At 42.4% G+C, this 21576-nt stretch overlaps 1 protein-coding gene across 6 annotated transcripts in view; it reads left to right on the top strand.

Annotated features, from left to right (window-relative positions):
* The window catches only part of IQSEC1 (IQ motif and Sec7 domain ArfGEF 1), a 188439-nt gene that overhangs the window by 77767 nt on the left and 89096 nt on the right, over nt 1-21576 (top strand). The window contains exon 1 of one of the 6 annotated variants that reach the window (XM_069967116.1): nt 9218-9353. The exons of 4 other annotated variants lie outside the window; for them this stretch is intronic. The gene's annotated coding sequence lies outside the window, so the exon portion shown is untranslated. Of the gene's footprint in view, nt 1-9217; nt 9354-19630; nt 19655-21576 lie in introns of those variants that run through there. One more of the 6 variants, XM_069967115.1, reaches the window with a different exon arrangement.

Here is a 21576-nt window from a genome sequence, read left to right as displayed (position 1 = left end):
GACAACAGTAGGGGGGAAAGTGGCCATGTTTTTGTAGCGCTGGATAACCCCTTTAATGACCCTTAAAAGCAAAAATCTTTTTTTTTTTTTTTCAAATAAACTGGTGTCAGAAAGTTATATAGATTTGTAATTCACTTTTATTTAAAATTCTCAAGTCTTCCCACACTTATCACCTGCTATCTGTCCTGCAGGAAATGTTTTCTTTTCAGTCTGACACAGTGCTCTCTGCTGCCACCTCTGTCCATGTCAGGAACTGTCCAGAGCAGGAAAGGTTTACTATAGGGATTTGCTGCAGCTCTGGACAGAGAGGTGGCAGCAGAGAGCACTGTGTCAGACTGAAAAGAAAACAACACTTCCTGCAGGACATACAGCAGCTGATAAGTATGGGAAGAGTTGAGATTTTTAAATAGAAGTAAATTACAAATGTATATAACTTTCTGAAACCGATTGATTTTAAATTTTTTTTTTTTTTTTTCGCTAGATAACCCCTTTAATAAATACTTTCATTTTGGGTCATTCGACTCTTAGACATTTAGACCGGAAACTTGCAGCCATAATATAGATGCAAAAATGTGGATATTCCAGTCAAAATATTTTCTTGTTCTCAGAGAGATATGTTACTGCCAAAGGAGTCCGGCAGAGACTTACCCACCACCTCCTCTCTATGTATAACAGCCGATTGGAATGTTCACATATTTGGGGGGATCAGGAGCGACCACACTAACATTTACCCAACAGCAATCACCTCTATAAAGCCGGCTTTAGGGTGCCTTCAACACACAGCAGCAGCGGATCCAGTGTTAGTGCATCCCTATGAGAATTAACCCCCCGGTGGCTGGAGCATACATCACCTTCTCCCCGCTCCGGCTTGCTTTGGAGGTTCTGCTAGATTGTCGCTCGTTTACTGGGCCTATTACAGGGCCCAATAATCATTTAGCAAGGGCTGCATGGACATTGTTACCGATGTGATTGCAGCCCTTGCTTAAACAGCATACATTACAGCTCCAGGGCTTCTCCTGCGGTCTTCTTCTCCCCGGGTCCCGCGCACTGCGGCTTCAGAGCAGCCTGTCTGTGCTGACAGGCCACTCAGCCAATCTTTGCCAGTGGCGGTCTCGGCTAGTGATTGGCTAAGCAGCCTGTCAGCTCAGACAGGCCACTCTGAAGCTGCGGCACCCGGAAGGAAGCAGACTGCAGGAGGAACCCTGGAGCGTGGATAGGTAATGTCTACTGTTTGCAGAATTGTCAGCCGCCGGCCACGCATCACTATTACAGGTAGAGATGCACGGCTGATGGTTTTAGGCTTGGGCCTTAAGATGCGTTTACACGTAACGATTATCGTGCGAATTTGCGCGATAACGATCAAATTCGAATGATAATCGTACGTGTGAACGCAGCGAGCGAACAAACGACGAACGAGAAATTGTTCATTTTGATCTTTCAACATGTTGTCAAATCGTCGTTCGTCGTTCACAAAAAATTCGTAGATCGTTCCGTGTAAACAGTCGTTCGACGATTTAACCAATGTGTGAGATAGGCTTTAGCGATCGCAAAACGATTTTCCGTATGATATAATGTAGCGTCTAAACACTGATCGTTATGAAAAAAAAAATCGTTACTCCGACATCGTTAATCGTACTATCGGGCCAATTATCGTTTCGTGTAAACGCATCTGCTTTATTAATTTCCCTGCAGTACTGCCTCATTTCTGTATAGAAGCTGCAGTACCGTGACAGTACTGCAATAAAACTCTTGACGTGAATCCCTGTAAGCCGATCTCCACCCTAGAGCGACGTCCCAACTGCTCATCCTAATGACCTGCAAAAAAAACTGTTAATTTTGCTCAGAAAGGTCCCTTCCTCTGGAAATCAGTGGCGGTCGGTGATCACAGACTTCAACAATGTGACTTTTTTATTTTCTGTTTATATAGATAATATTGCAGTGCTGATCCTGCTCCCTGGTGACTTGAAATCTGCTTCTGTTTTCTAGGAAGTTTTAGGTTTTTTTTCCAGTATGCATCTGCTGTGTCATGAAATACCATACTTTTGATGGCTTCTTTAGCTACACTTGGTGAGAAAATTCCATATACAGTGATAAAGAAGGGTTCCGTTTGCCTGTATGTTGTCTTTGATGTCATGTATAGTAGCACCTGCCGTGCCTGCGATGTAGGAACAGGGGTCACAGCTGCACCCGGGCCCTGCCAGAACAGGGCGCTCTGCTGCTGACCTTCTTTTCCGACTTAGCACAATATCCAAGCTTTCAATGTATACGCCAGAACATCTCATATGTTACAGAGGAACTATTAAGTGACCCCCACCTCACTGGGCGACATTTCACATTTAGTATCTATACACATAGTTAAAATAGTTCTTAAAAATACTTACTTTACTTTGAAATTGTTTTCCGCTAAATGTCATAATCTTTCCTAGTTACACCCAAAGTGAAAGTAGAAGTTCTGCTGGGTTTTCTCAGAATCTGTCTGTGACTTTCCAGAAACCTGCAGGCATTTACTGTAAGGGTATGTTCACATGGGGAGGTATGCTGCTACTTTTTTATCCTGATTTTGTGGGCGAAAATCCAACTTTTTCACTCTCTCAACCACTGGATACACATGGCATGTGCAAACGTTCATGTTTCCTCTATAGGGAAGTGAGGGGTAAACTACAGCCAGACGTATAAATAATGCAGAGTGGTAAAAATCCAGCAGGCCTGACCCTTCTCTTTTTCAACATCATTTGACCCATTGAAGTTAGTGCAGGGCTCCAGACTAAAAAATTTACCTAGGAGCCATTGGCTCCTAACCTGAAACATTTAGGCGCCAAATAGATTATTTGGTCGCCAACATTTTAAAACATGTAAAATTAATGTTATGTTAAATGGGACTTACTGTGTGCAGAGGCCACGGCAGCATCCTCCTCCTTTAGATCCTTTCTTTTCTTAGTTTGAAAACGTTCAACATGGAAACTTGCAACTTGACAACCATATACCCCCCTGCTGCCGGTGTGTTCCCTCAGCCAGTTGCCATCTTACCGGCAATGATCTACTATATATATATATATAGCCCCCGGCAGCCGATGACATATAGCCCCTGTGGCAATGTATATGGGAAGTGGTACTGTGCAGTGTATACATACACACACACTGAGGGAAGTGGTACTGTGCAGTGTATATACATACAGACACTGAGGGAAGTGGTACTGTGCAGTGTATATACATACAGACACTGAGGGAAGTGGTACTGTGCAGTCTATACATACACACTGAGGGAAGTGGTACTGTGCAGTCTATATATAGCTGGAGGGCCATAGATTTGGAAACGCCTATACAGAAGCATGCTATATTTTATGTCATTCTTAGGCTGCATCGACAAAGAACTACAAGTCCCAGCTCACCTACAAAAAGGATTTCTCCACCTGTAACAATAAAGTTCCACCCCAGCGATGCCCACAGCCGCACTTGTATCTATAACCCCGCCAGCTCCCAGTCCCTGGCTGCAGCACAGCACCTACCAGACAAGTAGTTGGTCCATTTCAGCAGCGAACCCTCCATGTCCTGCAGCCTCATAGCCCCACCCCCTACAAGAGGCGATCTCGTCCATGAGCGAGTAGCCTCAATCCCCCGCCCAGGCCTCGGTCCCCCCACACACATTACTGGCCGGCCGCCACCCCTGCCGTCCCTCCGGTTGTACTCACCCACTATCTAAGCTTGGTGCCGCTGGGGTGAACTTGAAGAACCGCGGCGCCGGGTGAGGAGAGGCGGGAGAGAAGCGCTGGAGGAGTGTGGCGCCTCTGCGGCCGTCCGTCCAATGAATGACGGACGTGCTGGATGACGTCACTGGAGAAGCGTGTCCCCGCACACGTCATCCAGCACGTCCGTCATTCATTGGACGGACGGCCGCAGAGGCGCCACGTGATTCGGCGCAGTGTGCGGAAGGCGGAAGTCCTTAAAGAGACAGCGCGCCGCCGGGGCCAGTCGCAAATGGCGCCCAGATTAATAAATCTGGGCGCCATTTGCAAGATGTCAGTCGCATTGGCGACCATTTTGGTCGCCATCTGGAGCCCTGTAGTGGACAACTTTAGTCCAAGGTATATGGACACAATTAGAGGAATACCCTGAAAAGAAGATGATTCCACAGATGCAACAATCAACCGTAATCTGTAGGTGTTCCTTCTAGCATGTGTTTAATTTCTCTGCAGCACCTCCGCAGGGGAAATGGAGTATTACATCATACATTACCAGGTCTTCCCTTGAGTTGCCCTTTAATCTGACATAAAACTGTCTAAAACCGATACCCAAAGGGATTTATAGAAGTAAAATGGAATAGAGGTGTTTTGTTTTGTTTTTGTTTTTTAAGGCAGATGAAAAAAGAGACTGTCTCCCACAATAACGTAGTTATAAAATATACAATTTTCTGTAACTCTAATCTCTTGTATCTAACACAAGTACAAGGCAGACAATCTATTATTATTATTATTTATTTATTTATTTACAAAGCGCCCTTAATTCCAGAGCGCTATACAATAGATTCCAGAGCGCTATACAATAGATTCCAGAGCGATATACAATAAGGGTCATTGTGAGAAAATATATATTTTTTTTTTACTAAAAGAATACTGTAGCAAGTGAAAGGAAACATGCCTGGGATAATCTTATATCCTAAGATAGAAACAAAAAGAAAATAATAAAACAATGGACTAAATGAACTACTGATCTTTTCTGATGGCTGTCTTCTTTGTAATAGAAACGTTATTAGTGGCTACAATATCACCCATTAATTGTCCCTCAGAACATGGTAATTTTTCAGGTCATCAACAGGATACGGTACATTAATGCTTATGTAATAGTTCACACTTGACTTGTGATAAGTATACATCCTGTATATGCACTAACAGCTAAGAGATACACAGTGTAGCCTGCGGCCTGATGGCATGACTCACTATAGTTACCTGTGTTCAGTGAATTACAGACTTTCATACAGTGACATCTTACTTGGACGGACTAAGACGTTTACTCTTATGAAGGTGGATGATTGCTTTGCCTTGGGCACATTTTGATGCTGTTTGTGAAAGAGATGGAGATTTTTTTACTCAGCTTTTATCATGTTCTCAGCTTTTATCTGTTTTTTTTTAATTTCCTTATTTTTGTTATATGTTTATTAAGAACAATTATTATTATTATTATTATTATTATTATTACTATTATTATTATTTTATTTATTTTTACATTAAGTGAAAGTAAAGGGGCGGCACTGCCCCTCTGATGCCACCAATGGTTATGTTGAGAACTGCAGGGCTGCTCAAGCTCTGTCTGGTTACATATTGCTAATGCTTCTGCATGCAGTACTGACCCTCCTCTGATGTCCATATAAGGTTTGAATAGACATTAAACCTGGGGAAGCTATCTGTGTCAGTAGTGGTGTAGCCAAGTTAGTGGTACCTGACAGTTATCCCCGCTCGCTCTGCTTCACTGTGTCAAGGTTGCAGCGCTTCTGACAGACAGCTTCTCAAATGTAATGTCCATTCTAATGCTAACAAGTATTAGAACAGATATCACATATCTAAGTGTAATGGGACAGGGATTGTGTAGCCCTGCAGTTCCTCATACAGCTATTGGTGGCACCAGAGAGGCTGTGTTGCCTGCTTGTTACTGCTGCTACTTAATGTGAAAAAAGTTGCATTTTCTTTAAAAATATTATATAACATTATTAAAGAAATGTTAAAAAAATAATTAATGTGAAAATGCAACACTGGGACAACTGCAATGCCTTGTTCTCTGAAATTATATATTGACCTATCATCAATCCTATGACCACCTCTCCTGGAGTCTGTATTTTATAGACAGTACTTTACAGCAAAGCAGTGTACAAGGTAAGTACTAGCAAAGTTCAGGTTCTAGTTGAGTCATGGCTGGTGCTATTTTGTAGCAGAATTTCCCCCTACATTGAGTTATGGCTTGTTGCTAGAATGATCCTTATAGAGGATGTACCACCAGGTACATCCTCTTTAAGCTGAAACGACGGATCAAATGTCGCCGTCACGGGGAAGCCGGTGCCGCGGTCCGTTTTTCGGACCACGGCCCGGTTCCCGAGCATGGCCCCGTTCTATGCACCAGAACCGGCAGGTGCTCAAGCACTGGAGGCCGGTCGGACTATCTCCAATGGGAGGGAATTTCCTCCCCTGTATGACGCGGCTCCATTCATTCTAGGGGAGCCGCGTCATACAGGGGAGGGAATTCCCTCCCACTGGGGGCTGCCCAGCCGGCCTCCAGTGCCTGAGCACCGGCCGATTCCGGTGGGTAGAACGGCACCGGCTTCCCCGTGACTGCGTGGTTCAATCCTTTGTTTCAGCTTAAAGAGGATGTAACTTCCTGAATAATGAGGGTCCTATCGCCCTATAAAGAAGGGGCCACAGCCACTATGCTTTACCTTTTTAGATGAGTAGGCCTATGCCCAATACTAGTGCCAATCTGCACCCAGGACCACATAAGTAATTGCTGGAATGTTGGTGCAGCCCTTCAATTGCATCACACATCCCCGTGTGGCCAGCCAACAATGACCTTTAGGGCTGCTCAATCCCAGCTGACGAATGAGCAATGGCCTGTGCAAAAGGCTTAAGAATCTGTGAATTATGGTATGTCCTTTATCCTTTTTCCACAGGAAAATCACAAATCCGGCCATGTAGTTTTTTCTAATCCCACCCACCCACACTACATTAAAAAAAAAACTTAATAACAGAAATTAACATGCTGTGGGTTGTAGGCTATATTCACACTGCATTTTACTTTTTACAGGGAATGTACCATCATGTACCAATGAACATCGCTTTTCTTTTACTTTAACATGAGCGTGGGGATCTCAGGGGCACAGTCCTTTTTTTTGAAACGCCGCCCAGTTCAACGCGCAACTGTCTTTTCCCAAGCACCGGCCCATGTCAATGCACTGGAGGCGGGCCCACTGCCCTCCATGTGGCTTTATCCCCTCCCCTCTGTGACACGGCTTCCTTGATTCTAATGTTGCCACGTCACAGAGGGGGAAGGGGCGCTGGGCGGCATTCCAAAGAAAGGACCACGACAATGGGATCCCCACACCAGTGCTCAGCGGCTAAGGAGAAAAAAGAAGCACTGTACTTGATGGTACATTTGCTTTAAGTTTACTTTTAATGTTTCTAAATTAAAAAGTAGGCAGGAGGCCTTATCGTAAAATAAAATGAAAAATACCAGCATGATTACGGTTGAGCGGAATTAAACTTTTTACCTCTTACCATTGTTTTCAGCTTAAAGGCTGCCAATCAAATGTAAGTGGCTGAGAAGAGGGCGGAGGCAGCGTGACTACATGCTGCTGCGACTCCTCCCTTATGTCTAGTTACCAGGCGCCGGGGGATTTAAGATCAAGATTTTGAAGGCATTTCTTCCCCTTATATATGTATTGGACTGGACAATTTTCCCCAAAATTCCAAATTTGGCGCAAGACTTTTTTAAGGGTGAAAAATGCGGCAACCAGATGTGAGCTGTGAGTCCATGCAGAAAAATGAAGAACAGTACCCACATGGTGGGGGTTAATTTATCGAAGTGTTAGCACTCTTTTTTTTTTTTTAGCTAATGCTGAGTTTTTTGCGCACTGTGTATTTATTTTTGTTTTTTTGCACAACATTTATCAGGGCAAATTAGCTAGTTTTTTTTTTGTTCACGTCACATTCTCCATTTCATATTTTTTGTTGCCATGAGGGGGCATGGTTTCAGATTAGCTACCTTTTTCGGCTGATTTATCATTTGGGATTTTTTAATTTTTGTGCAAATAATAGTTATTCTAGCCAAGCTGTTTCAGGCAAAAAAAAATAAAAAATTGTGCAAGATTTATTAATGCCTATATGCCTAACAGTACATTTTGTGCAAGCAAAGGAGGAACATGCACAGAAAGTTGACACCTGCAAAAAAAAAATATAGCTCAGATGATAAGTTCCCCGACACCCCCATCCATGGTATTTTTTGCATTTTTCAGTATGTTTGCTGTTTTTGGAGATTGCAGCAGGGTCTACTTTTGGCGTTTTTCTACAGAAAATGCATCTCATAGGGGATTATATTGCCAGAAAAAAAGTCATGTCTGTACATACACTGGCGATTTTACTGACAACCCCCTCCGGTTACTGACGACCCCCTTCAGTCCATCAATAAATAACCCAGAATCACATGACTTGTACTAAAGAAAACAAAGCACTGTTTACAGGGTGGTTGCACAGCTTTTTGGCCACAGTTGGAAATGATTTCCAAAGTTGTGACACTCGACCCACGGACTGTACCTGAAATCACAACCAGTGAAGTCATCTTCCAGCACCTCCTTAAGAGACCGTCATCACACACGTTCATCAGCCTCCTATGTTAATGATAACCTTCCATGACCGCAGATATTTGTCCACGTAACCAAGATTACAATGTAACAAGACAGCTGATGGTCAACACACGGTTAAATAACCCTTTGTCCCAGTGAAAACTGAGCTGTTGTGCATTAGTGTATGTGCACATGACTGTGTGGGTGAGGCAGGGGTTAACACGCTGTGCAGCTAAACCAGTTTTAAGGAAGTACACAGCCCCGGGTCACTCAGACATAGAATCCCTGAACTTCTCGCATCTCTGTAACGCCACATTGGCTGTCATCCTGTGAATTCAGCGCTGGCCGTGTCCTCTACCTGCGTAGGTAATAAGATTTCTCTAATTTACTAAACGCCATTGGCCACTACAGTACTCGGGATCTAGGGAGATGTCCTGTAAAGCGTCTACGGTGGAAGTTTTGTTGCATCCTATCAATGAACGCCCAGGGCTTCCTCCGCCGTATTATTTATATTTTGTAGAATGAAATGATTTGGTGTCGATCTGTCAGGTTTCGTAGACGCAGAGCGCAGTTTAATTCCATTAAGTAACCATCCTCGTGAAGGAAAGACTCATTTAATTCCATTAAGTCACGTGCCACATCATCTGTTATGTACAGTTCAGCTCCAATCTCTTAAGCCTCAGACTATGTCTTGCAAGGATGAGAAGGCCTTTGACCTTGCAATAAGGTTGCCTAATGTCCGCAATCACCATACAGAATGGGAATTACCCTGCTGGTAGTGGACGAAGCTATAGGGTCCAGCCCATCGCTACAATGTGCTGAGCTGTACTGTATGTTATATCTTGCACATTGCTCGAGAGTGAGGGACTGACCTAGCTGCATCCTCCTCTACAAGCACAAAGCTTTGTGTTCTTTTTTTTTTTTCTTCCTGTGTCATTACGGAGTATCCACTGCAAAGTGACACGGGCGACGCTCCACCTGGACGCCGGATCCTGGCTCTTTGTCGCCTGCCTGTGCACGGATGGAGTCAGAGGTAGGTGACTGATGCAGTGCAGGACCCTGTGCCGCAGGAGACACAATGATTTAGCAGGGCAGTTTAGCAGCAGTGAGCGTCTGCAATGTCTGCTGTTTTGCATCTTGTGAAGGAGACTCCTCTGTATGAATGCGGAGTATTGTTATTCATCCATTAACCCTTGTCTGACTGCTTGAGAAGCCCGGACAAGTAAGGTGCTGCTATACCTAAGAAGTAGGTTTTGGCGTGCAGACATAAAAAGAAATCTTGATCCGTGTCTGGATCTATTGAACCCCACCGGTGTATTGGGCCTATAGCTTTATCATAGTGAGGATTCCGGCTGAATTGTCTGCTTGTCATTATTGCACTGGGGAAATGTTAATAGCTTGTTCTAGGAATCAGGTTTATAATGATAAGAGTAGTGATAGGGACGGTCATTGGGATGTAATAATATCTCGGTTATCCGTTTTATTACCCCTCAGTGTTATTTCCATGGAGAACACCTTTAGTTGTGCTATGTTCACTGTTGTTGGGGGTTTATACTGTACTTTGCAATAACGTAAGTCTCGGAAAGTAAAAGTCCTTTATAGAGTAACCTTGTGCGTGGTGTTTCAATAAATGACCCTAGCGTTCTAAAACATATTGGGGAATTAAAGTCATCTATGTATCGAACCATTCGAGATATGTTGCATGTGCCATACAATATTGTAATGTATATCGCTCTTTGTTATGTTAGGTGATGCTAATCTAAGCCCTATAAAGTAGCACAAAAGTTGTTAAAGGAGCCTCACAGATGCCATATTGCAAAAGATAGAGATGTATAATACAAACAGCACTATTGCACTTACCTAAGGTTATATAGACTAGGACAGCAGTTGGGTATTCCAGTCTACTATGGAGCCAAGCAACCATGCTTGGATCCATGTTAATGGAGGCCTTGGAGAAACAGTAACAATGTCTTACAATGCATGCTCAACAGGTTATCCAGGACTTGGTGGTCTATATTTAGTCATAAGATTGACAACTCCCGGTACCTATCGATCAGATGTGTGAGGGGTCCATGGTTCCCCGGCAAGCACTATGCAACCAACATTGTTTACCAGGCACAGCTCCAATGTTTTAATGGGGACTGTGGCTGTTAATACAGCTGGCTAGAGCTTCTTCCCAGTCAAGGGTATAGGATGCAGTACAAGGCACGGACGCTATGGATCTGTGCCTGGTACACAATGAAAGGGATGTGACATTTGCTGGATGCAGCACCTTCAGATACCTGATTTGGGGGGGGGGGGGGGGGGGGGGCTACCGGGTATCATACTCCTGCTGATCTAATGCTCATGGCCTATCCTATAATATTCGTGAGTAACTAATTTATTCATTCATCCTGATATTAAATATGGTGGGGCCATACATGTTATCCAAATATGGGCCAAACCTTCCAATTTTTTACTAGGACTATGGCCATCTAATGGATCTGGGGGACCCTAACTCTTTCATGACAGTAGATGTTGGGGGATAGAAAGGTAGGGCATGTTCAGTTTCAGCACTCCCAATTATTTTGTACTCATGGATCATAAGTGGTGTCTGTCAGTGGCCTATTTACTTCTATTCATTGAGAACAAATGCTCACCTGAGCCCAGTGTGCTTGTATAAGGAGAGGAGTCAGGGGTAGTCAGGAGAAGAGATGAGCGAACCGGGTTCAGGTTTGAGTCCATCCGAACCCGAACTTTCGGTATTTGATTAGCTGGGGCTGCTGAACTTGGATAAAGCTCTAAGGTTGTCTGGAAAACAAGGATACAGCCAATGACTATATCCATGTTTTCCACATAGCCTTAGGGCTTTATCCAACTTCAGCAGCCACCGCTAATCAAATGCCGAAAGTTCGGGTTCGGATGGACTCGGGCATGCTCCAGGTTCGTTCATCTCTAGTCAGGAGTAATAGCTGTCAGCTGAACAAGTTATCTAGTGTATGGCAGCTTTATGCTGCCAGTCTGCAATCGTATAAAGAAACAAGGTCAACGATGGCAAACGTATGTGATTGTCTACCAGTATTGAGCCTCGGGAAGTATTGATCTCTGAGAACAGTGATTTGAGCCGTGGTTCAGGTGTGGGTTTGATCCGCTTATACCTTATCAGAAAGCAATTTGGTTTACTGCTGAAAACAAAAGAATTCTGTTAAAGTGCAACTTGGTACCATCAAAAAAGATTTCACAGGATGTCAGAAGTAGCGTAAGAAGCTAATAAGACTGGAAAGCTGTAGAAAAAGGGTTTCCAAGACTTGGGCTTCCATCGTTCTAAACTAAAGGCAATGAAATGAACTCACAACTTCTTTTCGTGAGTAGGTGAACAATTTTACGGAGGCAGAATCTATAGGTTTCTCATACATGTAACCTACATGTCTACCTTGGGGAGAACAAAATAGACTTGGATGAAAATGTTGACCAGACGACTACTGCCCATGTCAATTTCACTTAAAAGGTCACTGATCTTTCCAAAAACTTTTAACATGTCTTTGTGACATGTTAAAAGTTTTGTTCGATTGGGGTCTGGGTATTTAAATCATCACTATAATGAGTCGGTAGAAGAGTGTGCTATACATCCTCACTTCCGGTGACATAGTGCCCCATTACACGGGACGATTATTGTGCGAAAAATCGCTATATCGTTCGAATTTAAATGATAATCGTTCTGTGTAATTGCAGGCAACAATCGAAAAATCGTTCGTATGTTGTTGATCGTTGATTTAGATCTGAACCTAAAATTATCATTAATCGTTCGCTGTAAATCCACATTCGTTCGCCCAAGTTCCGCATTTTTTTACTAATCGTTCAGTGTAATTGCACATTGTTCATTGTTTTGCTGGGATCAGAAGGAATAAACGATCATAGTAACGATCTAACGATTATTGTTCTGTGTAATATGGTGAACGATTTCAGGTTAACGATTAACAATCTCGTTTGCGCTCGTTTATCGTCAGTCGTTAATCATTAAAATAGGACCCTAAGACGGCCTCACATTGTAACTCTATGAGGCCTCCTTAAGGTGGAGTGAAGAGAAGCAGCACTTAGCCACACACTACTTCTTGGTAGTTCTATTGATCAGTCCGTATCTGAACACCGAAACCGATTAAAACTTTGGGACACTGCAAAAGTTTTTAGGAGACTCTGGTACCAAGGTCAACTCGCACTTGTCTATAGTGAAAATTGTATGGATAGACCAGACAAAGGTTTAACTTTTTAGCGAAAGTAAGTATTGCACATAGTTAATATAGTTTAAAAGACATATGTCAAGCGGATGAAGAGGAAGGGTATCTGTAACCTTAGATGCATTGGCGTTATTTCGTTTTAAGAATTTGTTCTGGCCTGTTTTGAAGATAATTACATAGAACAGTTGAAAGAAGACGCATTGTGCCCTGACCTCTACCTGTTGTTAAGTATATGGGTGTCGGGCTGCTTTGCTGTCTATAGGCCTAGGCAACCTGCAGTCATGAAGGAGTCAATTTAAAGTTATATTAAAAACTGTGTGACAGAGTCTTATTTGGTGATCTAAGGGTAATTCCCAAGGCCACACATTGTTATTTACACCAGAAGGTTGTGGCCGACTAACCATGATTTAAATGGTCACACAGAACAAGCGATCAGCCGACGATCCAGAGATTTCTCATTCATCAGCTGATCGCTGGTCCTTTTACATGGGCCGATTATCATCAGTGAGCATTCCTACCTGTCAATAATCATCTCATGTAGAACCCTAAGATTGGCTATACTTATTATTGTATAAAATTGGTCTATACATTAATTTACAAATCTACTTTAGTTCTATGTATTCGCAAAATTTTTGTAAAATGTTCCAAGATGTGTAAGGAGAACACTTTGTAGAGTGGTCCATAATATGCACCATATTCTCTGTCATCTGCAGTCTCATCATTACACATCCTATCCTTATGTCATATTACGGCATATGGTCCATGCAGGACCCCACTGTGTATGGAGAGTGGCTAACATAGATCGACTTTCACTTAGGAGGACCCAGCGATTTAGTTTAATGTATGTATGTCGAAATGGATGGATGGCTACAGCTTACCCCTGGTGAGGCCATATGTGTATGGCAATAGATCCTAGCATGACGAAAACCCCTTTAACGTAGATGAGAGGTTGTCCGCTACAGATGTTACCGTTGTATGAGGAGCAAGATCAGATGAATCTCTGATCAAAATGTAAATGGGCTACATGGGGAAACAAAGGATAAAGTACAAAGTAATAAAGCAATTATGTATTTTGGTTGATGTTACCCTCTGTGAAGTATACGCCACGCTCAACCGGATGTTCTGCATTAGTGTTTTACATCATGACGGAGGAAGTATTACACTGCGGGCATGGGAATTGGGCTTCTCTAATTTTACATTCTCAATAGCCGCTTTTATTAGATCAGTTATTATTCTAACACCCCCCCCCCCCATAGGACTGTGTTCCCCACCCTGTTGCAAAACTACAACTCCCAGCATGCCCTTAGATGCCTCTTTGAAGTTCCTTCTCACCAGGACCTAATGTAAAGGCAACATTGTTGATTTCTCTCCCATAGACTGACAACATGGTGGAGGATCCAACCCTTGATGTTCCTCCGACATCCATTCCACTTGTTTTCCCGTACTCTATTTTGTTTTATCAGGTGAACCTGTTGGATTTAGTCGAGAGCTGAGAAAATATTAGTTTTCTTACACTCTTTCCTCGAGAGCGGTACTTGAGTTTTTGTTGAGTATACAGTATATTGATTTTTATCTGCCTTTTCAAGTGTATTAAGGGAAGCATGTTTTACTCTGCCTATTGTTTTTATTTTTCTATGAGATATAATATCTGTAGAGAGAACTATAAGGCCGCATTGAGCAACATTAGGTTTTATATAGGAATTAGGCCACTTCAAAGGGATTCTGTCAGCTCTAGATCATGTTCAATGCTGCAGACATGGTCAGATAGCTGATAGGGAAGAAAAACAAATGACTCCCTTTGTAAAGTTATAAAATCATGTGTTCCTTCCTCAAGCTCAAGTGTCATAAAGGATATGCTGAGCTGCTGCATGCACATACAGTAGCATGCAGGCCTCCTCCCTCCCCCATCCCTCCCAGGGGTGGGGGAGGGAGGAGGCATGCATGCTACTGTATCCAGTTCCAAAGATATTGGAGTTTAACAATTTCATTGACTTTCTGTACTTTTTACTAAACAGGAAATTTATTGCAAAATGGGGTGTAAATGCTAGCCTACGGGAAGGGGGGGATTGGGAGCTTTATAATTGCAGCCTAACAGTCTAACATTTACACCCCATTTTTAAAAAAAAGTTCCTGTCTATTTGACAATTCAGTGAATAGTATAATTACATAGTATAGCCCCTATATTTCAGGAATTGGGGGTCATATCAAAAAATTAAAAACACCACTTGAATCGGGGAACCCATGGCTACAACGTGATTAAACGTCTTATTTTTTTTGTCTAGAGCACGGGTTCTCTTTAAGAATAAATGAAGGTGGTCGGGATTTAGACTGCACTTTCCAGCTGCTTATTATAATGATGTATGGATAAATCTTTATATAAGCAGAGGAAAGTACATGCTTGATTCTTCGCATTGCATTGGATTGCTCGTCTATAGAATTTTATGTGAATTGATCACTCACACAAAGCTCACAATAATAGCCTCTTGTCCATACGTAGCTGCACTGTACTCAGGGTCAATTGACATCGGAAAATGGAAGGCAATTTGAAAATAACAATAAAAAACATTGGCAAGGCCGCGGAGCCGGTTGTTGGAGATGCGCGGTAAAGCAGGTATGTTTGTTATTCACAAGAGATTGATTGACTATTTGAGACATTTTTGTGGACTGAAAATGTCAGATCAAAGTGAGTACAATGCAGATAAATGATCGGGGGCCTGTGACGCTGCTCTTTGTTTCTGGTACATAATGAGACTGTTATTTCAGCTGTTACCTTCAGTCTCTGGCCATTGTATAGAGGATAATACCCCCCCTGCTGCAGAGAGTGTGCTGCTCACAAGGCCGATTGTGTTGGTCAGAATCCCACCTCTCTTCAGTCAGTTTTCTATTGGGAATCTATACCAGCCCCTCTTTTTGAGTGAGTGACTGGGATTTTTCATAAAGTCTCAATGGAATATACCAGTGGTACCCAAGCGTCTCCAGACCAGTTAAACTTGTCACACTTTCTAACTTTTCCTCAATCTTTATATGGATGGGGTGAGGTTTCCTTTCATGAAGACATAGTTGTCTGCCGTGGACACGTAATATCTCATCAGTATGAAAAACGTGTTCACGCTGCCAGAAGTTGAAGGTGTTGCAATCTTTTTACAAACATTTTGCATAGGCCACAAAATTCAACCCGAAGAGTGAGTAGTGCACGAAGCCTACTACATGAGTAGTGCTCTTGACACCTAAGGCTATGCACACATCACATTTATGGCCCCCTTTTGACCTGCAGTATAAGTCCGGATGTATCTGATATATGTATACAGTGACATCTATCGCCCTTAGGAGCTCATTCTAGAAAAACATGTCCTTTTAGTGTATATGTTTATACTTTTAGGCTATGTTCACACAACGGCCGGTCTCTTACGTAGTATGAACATTGCCATATACTGTAGTATAAAATAATATTGGTCTACACTAGTCCATATCTATTGTGGTATGTAGACATATAAGAGCCATACAGAGGCCAAAACGACAGCCATTGGCCTCTTTTAGGCTGTAACAGTATGGACATGCTTAGTAGGTACATCACATAGTCACGCAGTTTGAATAATTGCGTTCATCCAAGTTTAGTAATAAGGACCCTATTAGACAGCCTGATGTACTACTGTATGTAAATGATTAGAAATGTTGTAGATTGGTGCTCATTTGCAGAAAAAATTACATGGTGTGTGTATAAGATTAGATGGACTATTTCTTTGCCGTCAGCCGCACGTCCCCCATTACCCTGAAAGATGTGTGACTGATGCCCGGTGATTTTCTGATGGCTCAAAACAACCTGATGAGCCATGAAGCGTTAGCTTGTTTGTTGGCTGATCACTGGCCCTATTATGCGGGGTGATATTGGCCTGTTTGACTGACAATTGCCCCTTAGATGAAGGGAGGGGTATGGGTAACTGTGGAAATTTATTTCCCTTCTGTTGATCCAGATTAAGGTAAAAAATATTTACGGAAAAATTGAATATGCATTAAAATGAAAAAAGTTTCCATTTTAATCCAGAGTGTGCACATCCCTGGCATACATACTAAACGTACATCACAAAAGTGAGAAATGTAACCGAAAAGTGACCCCTAAAGATGCTAGGATCTTGTGAGGTTTGGTAGGTTTCCCATGTATTTATTTTTTTTTGCCGTGACTCGTATAGCAAACATTTTAAATCTCTTCTCGGATCTATTCCCGCGTGTATAAATAAGGATTTTTCCAGACGCGCTGCGGACAGAACATTGTCTTCTATAGGTGATATACATTTCGCCACCATCATACATCACAGAGTCGTTCTCCCTCTTCTGTCTTTGCGGCTTGAATCTCTGTGGACTGGATCGGGGCCTACAAGGATTTTTTTGTTCCTCAGATTTTTCCATAAGAGCCTATTGTTGACATTGCTGTTTTAACAAGAATTGGCCTGAACGTACTTCCTTACAACATCTGCTTGGACAGAACACCGCACTAGTTTATTAGCCTGGCTTTCTATTTGGCCAAGGAGAGCATGATAAATAACTTGTGAAATGACCTGTCCTTGCAAAGCACTGATAATGTAATATTTCCCTAGCCAGCACTTCTGCCGCCTGTACATGTGCTCCGGGCCGAGCTGCTGGTCAGCATTTCCTCCTCTACAGATAATAACACAGTCATTGCTTCCTCATTTCCTCTCAGCTGCTGCCAGCTCTTCAAAAAATGATTTTCCAGAATACATCCCGTTCTGGGGCATCTGCCAGTAGGAGCCTCACACATAGTCTGAGGTTAGGTGGACATTGCGCCATCTTCTGGGTTAGGGTGGTTTCTGTGGCCAGGGTGTGTGGGTGGTTAAGCAATGTGACCTGCCCAGGGGTTTCGTTGATGCTGATGTGTATTACAAGCTCTTCTAACTTGGAGATTGAACCCATTGATGTCCGATGTGTCAGCCAAAATCTTGAAAATTTTTTCTCGGTTTTTAGTTTAATAATTTTATTTTAATAATCTGCACCAAAAATCAACATAGAATCCGCTTCAAAATCCAGACGATATGGTATTCGACAAATACTGCTCTAAAAACAGAATCCGGCCCATAGTGATAGGGTAAACTAAGAAAGGATTTCATCACCTTGACCGTCCTGATTTATTGCACCGAACTATTAGTGAGACTTGATCCAGTGAAAGATGAGCCATGTCCAGGGATTAGGTGGATGATCCGTGCTATCTTGTGACGACGCATCATTGATTGTTGTCTTTGCATTGAAAGATATTCCAGTCAACTGCGGAATAACGTCATGTGCCTCTCCCATGGCAATGGATCCTTTATACTCATAAGGAATAAAACGGCATGTAATAGTTTCTCATGGGTTTTATGCAAAGTCCATGGGAAAAACTGTGTACTTCTGTATTTAATCAGAATTACAGAATTACAGTGTGATCTCTATCCATCTACTTTGATATGGTTATGATGGGTTCTCATTGGAGGGGAGGGAGCACATCTCATGTTAGGAGTTAATCTGTCCTTTTCTGCTTTTTCCGCTATGGTTTATTCCAATTTGTTCTCTGTCCTGTGCAGTTTTCATGCAACGCTGAGAACATTGATCGGTGTTGTTTAACAGTCGATATTCATTCAACATCAAGACGGGAAAAAATGATATAGCACACTGCAGGTCTCTCTCTCTATTTTCTCTTTATATATATATATATATATATATATATATATATATTTATTATTTTATTTATTTTTTTCTGCACGAATGCCTGATTTTGTGAAATGACGAGACTTTTCAGCTTGCGTTGGATACTACCATTAGGAGCAGTGTGATTAAGAGATTGCTTTTTTGGATGGCTTGTTGACTCTGGGCAGCAAACTGTTGGTGTCAGCAGATGTGAGGAATTCCCGCAGCTCACAGATTATACACACAAAGGACGCTGCTTCATACAAATGCCAATGAAAAAATCAAGCAAAGTGGTAGAAAACCAGAATGGAGATTGGGATATAGCCGGAGCACAGGTGAGAGAAACCAACTAAATAAAGGAATGTAAATGGGGATGGGGCGGGTGGGTGCACCTGGGAACCGGGTAGGCAAGGTGGGTACACCAACAAGCCACTGTGCCCTAAACTCAGGGCTAGAATGCCAAAATAAAACCTCGCCCTGGGTGAAGGAAAGATATATCAGCATGAATAATACTATTGTCTCATGGAAGCAACCACATCCTCCTCAATGACTTCATCTATTCACAAGTTCTTCCCTGTGGCTGTTAGAGATCGTCATGTAATAACAATATAATCACTATTTCTTTAAGATAGATTGATATCCAGCCATTATATGCAAGAAGTCGTTCCATAGATAAACTCTACATGTTAGCATCGGAGAACCCCTTTAATACTAGGAAAACATTACATCATTGATGAGCTAAGCGCATATGTATTTCCTTACCGGGGATCGTTGATAAGGTTAGATTCTGTATGGTACATAGTAGTGTCAGTACTCTCTTTAGTTAGTCTCTATGGACCATACACCGTCCATACTAGTAGTTATCGGTCTGATCTGAGTTTCAGTAGGTAGTCTATTGTATGGGAGAGACAATTGTTTTGTCTATTATCTGTATTGTGTGTCGTCGTCACTTCTTGCACCAGTTGTTCTGTGTTTTGTGACTTCCCTTTATGACGTTGGTACACACCATAAAATCCCCATCTCTATTGTCTCTTACAAGTCTATCTCTACTAAACAAGCACTAGTCATTGTTACAGAAAAATATAAGAGTCGCTGGTTCCGCTGTTATCCACTGATTCGAGTATTATTTGACTCTTCTCGGAGATTTAGGATGTAATGTTGCATTGTACTAATGAATAGATCAGACAAAGTGGTATGGGGGAAGTTTTCTAAAGTTTTCTCCAAGATCTAGAATCAGATCTCTGCTATAGCACTGACAGGAGTAAGTCTGGATTACAGAGAGTAGTGTTGTCAGTAGACCACCCCTGCCCAATGTTGTCATTACAACAAATAACTAGGCAGCAGCGGGCTGGGTTCTCCTTGATGCTTGACCTATGACTTGAAGACCGTTCACAGGCATGAGAAGACATCTGGAAGAACTCAATTTCTCAGACGCTCCCTTGATACTGTAGGTATTGAGTGTTGATATATGTATATGAATGAGGGTGTATGCATGTATAAGTAAGTGTGAAAACCTGCATAATGCAGCCATTGTTCATCCTTGTATTATGTCTATTGAACTACTTAAGAAGTTGATATGAAGTTGAATTCTAAGTTTCCTCTCAGCGTCTTCTTTCCCTTTTTCCAGTGATATTATGAGTATTGTATAGACTAAGATATTGTGGCCATTAAATAGTTTACTGTAGAGGAGTGAGACACATCTGTGAGCCGGGTCTCTAGGAGGCAGCCCTGTCTACTGCAGTTCTACCAGTTTCTCAGTATGGATTTGCATAATGCTGCGTTTACACGTAACGATTATCGTGCGAAGGAGCACGATAACGATCGAATTCGAACGATAATCGTGCGTGTAAACGCCTCAAACGACGAGCGAGAAATCGTTCATTTTGATCGTTGAACATGTTCTCAAATCGGCGTTGATCGTTCGCAAAAAATTCGCAGATCGTTCTATGTGAACAGTTGTTTGCTGATTTAACCAATGTGTGAGATAAGCTTAAGCGATCGCAAAACGAATTTTCCATACGGTATATCGTACCGTCTAAACGCTGATCGTTATGAAAAAAAAAAAAAATGTTACTCCGACACTGTTAATCATACGATTGGGCTAAATTATCGTTTCGTGTAAACGCAAAATTACTTTTCACAATTTACTGGACTACCCGCAGCTGCAACTCTAGAGCAGAGGTAGGGAACCTTGGCTCTCCAGCTGTTGCAAAACTACAACTCCCATCATGCCTGGACAGCCAAAGCTAAAGCTTTGGCTGTCCAGGCATGATGGGAGTTGTAGTTTTGCAACAGTTCTAGAGCCAAGGTTCCCTACCCCTGATCTAGAACAGTGCTTCTCAATTCCAGTCCTCAGGCTTCACTAACGGGTCATGTTTTGAGGATATCCCATAGAAAGAACACCTGTGATAATACCGGATGCACTGAGTATAATTATATCACCTGTGAAATACTAAGGAAATCCTCAAAATATGACCTGTTGGTGAGGCCTGAGGACTGGAATTAAGAAGCACTGCTCTAGAACATGGTACCAACCCACAGGGTGGCCAACACTGTTTTAGTCTAAATACTTTCCTTGTTAAAAAAAAAAATAAAAAAAATAGAGAGCTACCCCCTCTGTAGTGATACAGAAGACAGCAACGTCAGATATAACTTAAAATGTTGGCTCACTTAAATGGGTGGAGGAGGATTATTCTCTCTCACTGTGGCTTATCTGGATTTAGTATGGTGCCTCAGACCACACCAGCCTGTTGTGCTTACTGATACCAGCCTCTCACTGTACCTCCAGTCTCTGACTGTCCATAGGTCTTTATCAGGGTTGTCACAAACTCTAAGGGCCGTATTACACGGGGCGATTATCATTCAAAAAATCATCCGATCGTTCACATTTAAACGATAATCGTTTTGTGTAATAGCAGGCAACAATTAAACGACCAACGAGTAATCGTTGATCGTTTGATAGAATCTAGACCTATTAATTTTATTTTGATCGTTCACAAATCGTTTGAACAATATTCAGTGTAAAAACATGTCATTCGGTCGTTCCCTGGTCTGTCAGCCAGTAAAGGAAAGTAACGATCATCGTCCTGTGTAATAGGGTTAACGATTAAGGATCGTTCGTCATAGCGTTAATTGACGGAACATCGTCCATTGTAATACCACCCTAACAGTCACTGTTTTAGGCCCTTCTCTTTCCCAGTGACAACACTCTGGCCTACTCGCACAGCACCACACAGGAGCTCTGGATCCTCTGGTCTCTCCCGCTGGCCTACTGTCTCATAGGGGCCTCAATGGACCACACTGCACCTTTTCACTCAAACTCTCCATTGTCTACAGCCCACCAGGAGACTCCATGGCATCTGTACTCAG

Source organism: Dendropsophus ebraccatus, chromosome 4 (assembly GCF_027789765.1).
Source record: "Dendropsophus ebraccatus isolate aDenEbr1 chromosome 4, aDenEbr1.pat, whole genome shotgun sequence".
Taxonomy (NCBI): domain Eukaryota; kingdom Metazoa; phylum Chordata; class Amphibia; order Anura; family Hylidae; genus Dendropsophus; species Dendropsophus ebraccatus.
The sequence above is the reverse complement of the archived record's forward strand: the minus strand, read 5'-3'. Positions and strand labels throughout refer to the sequence as shown.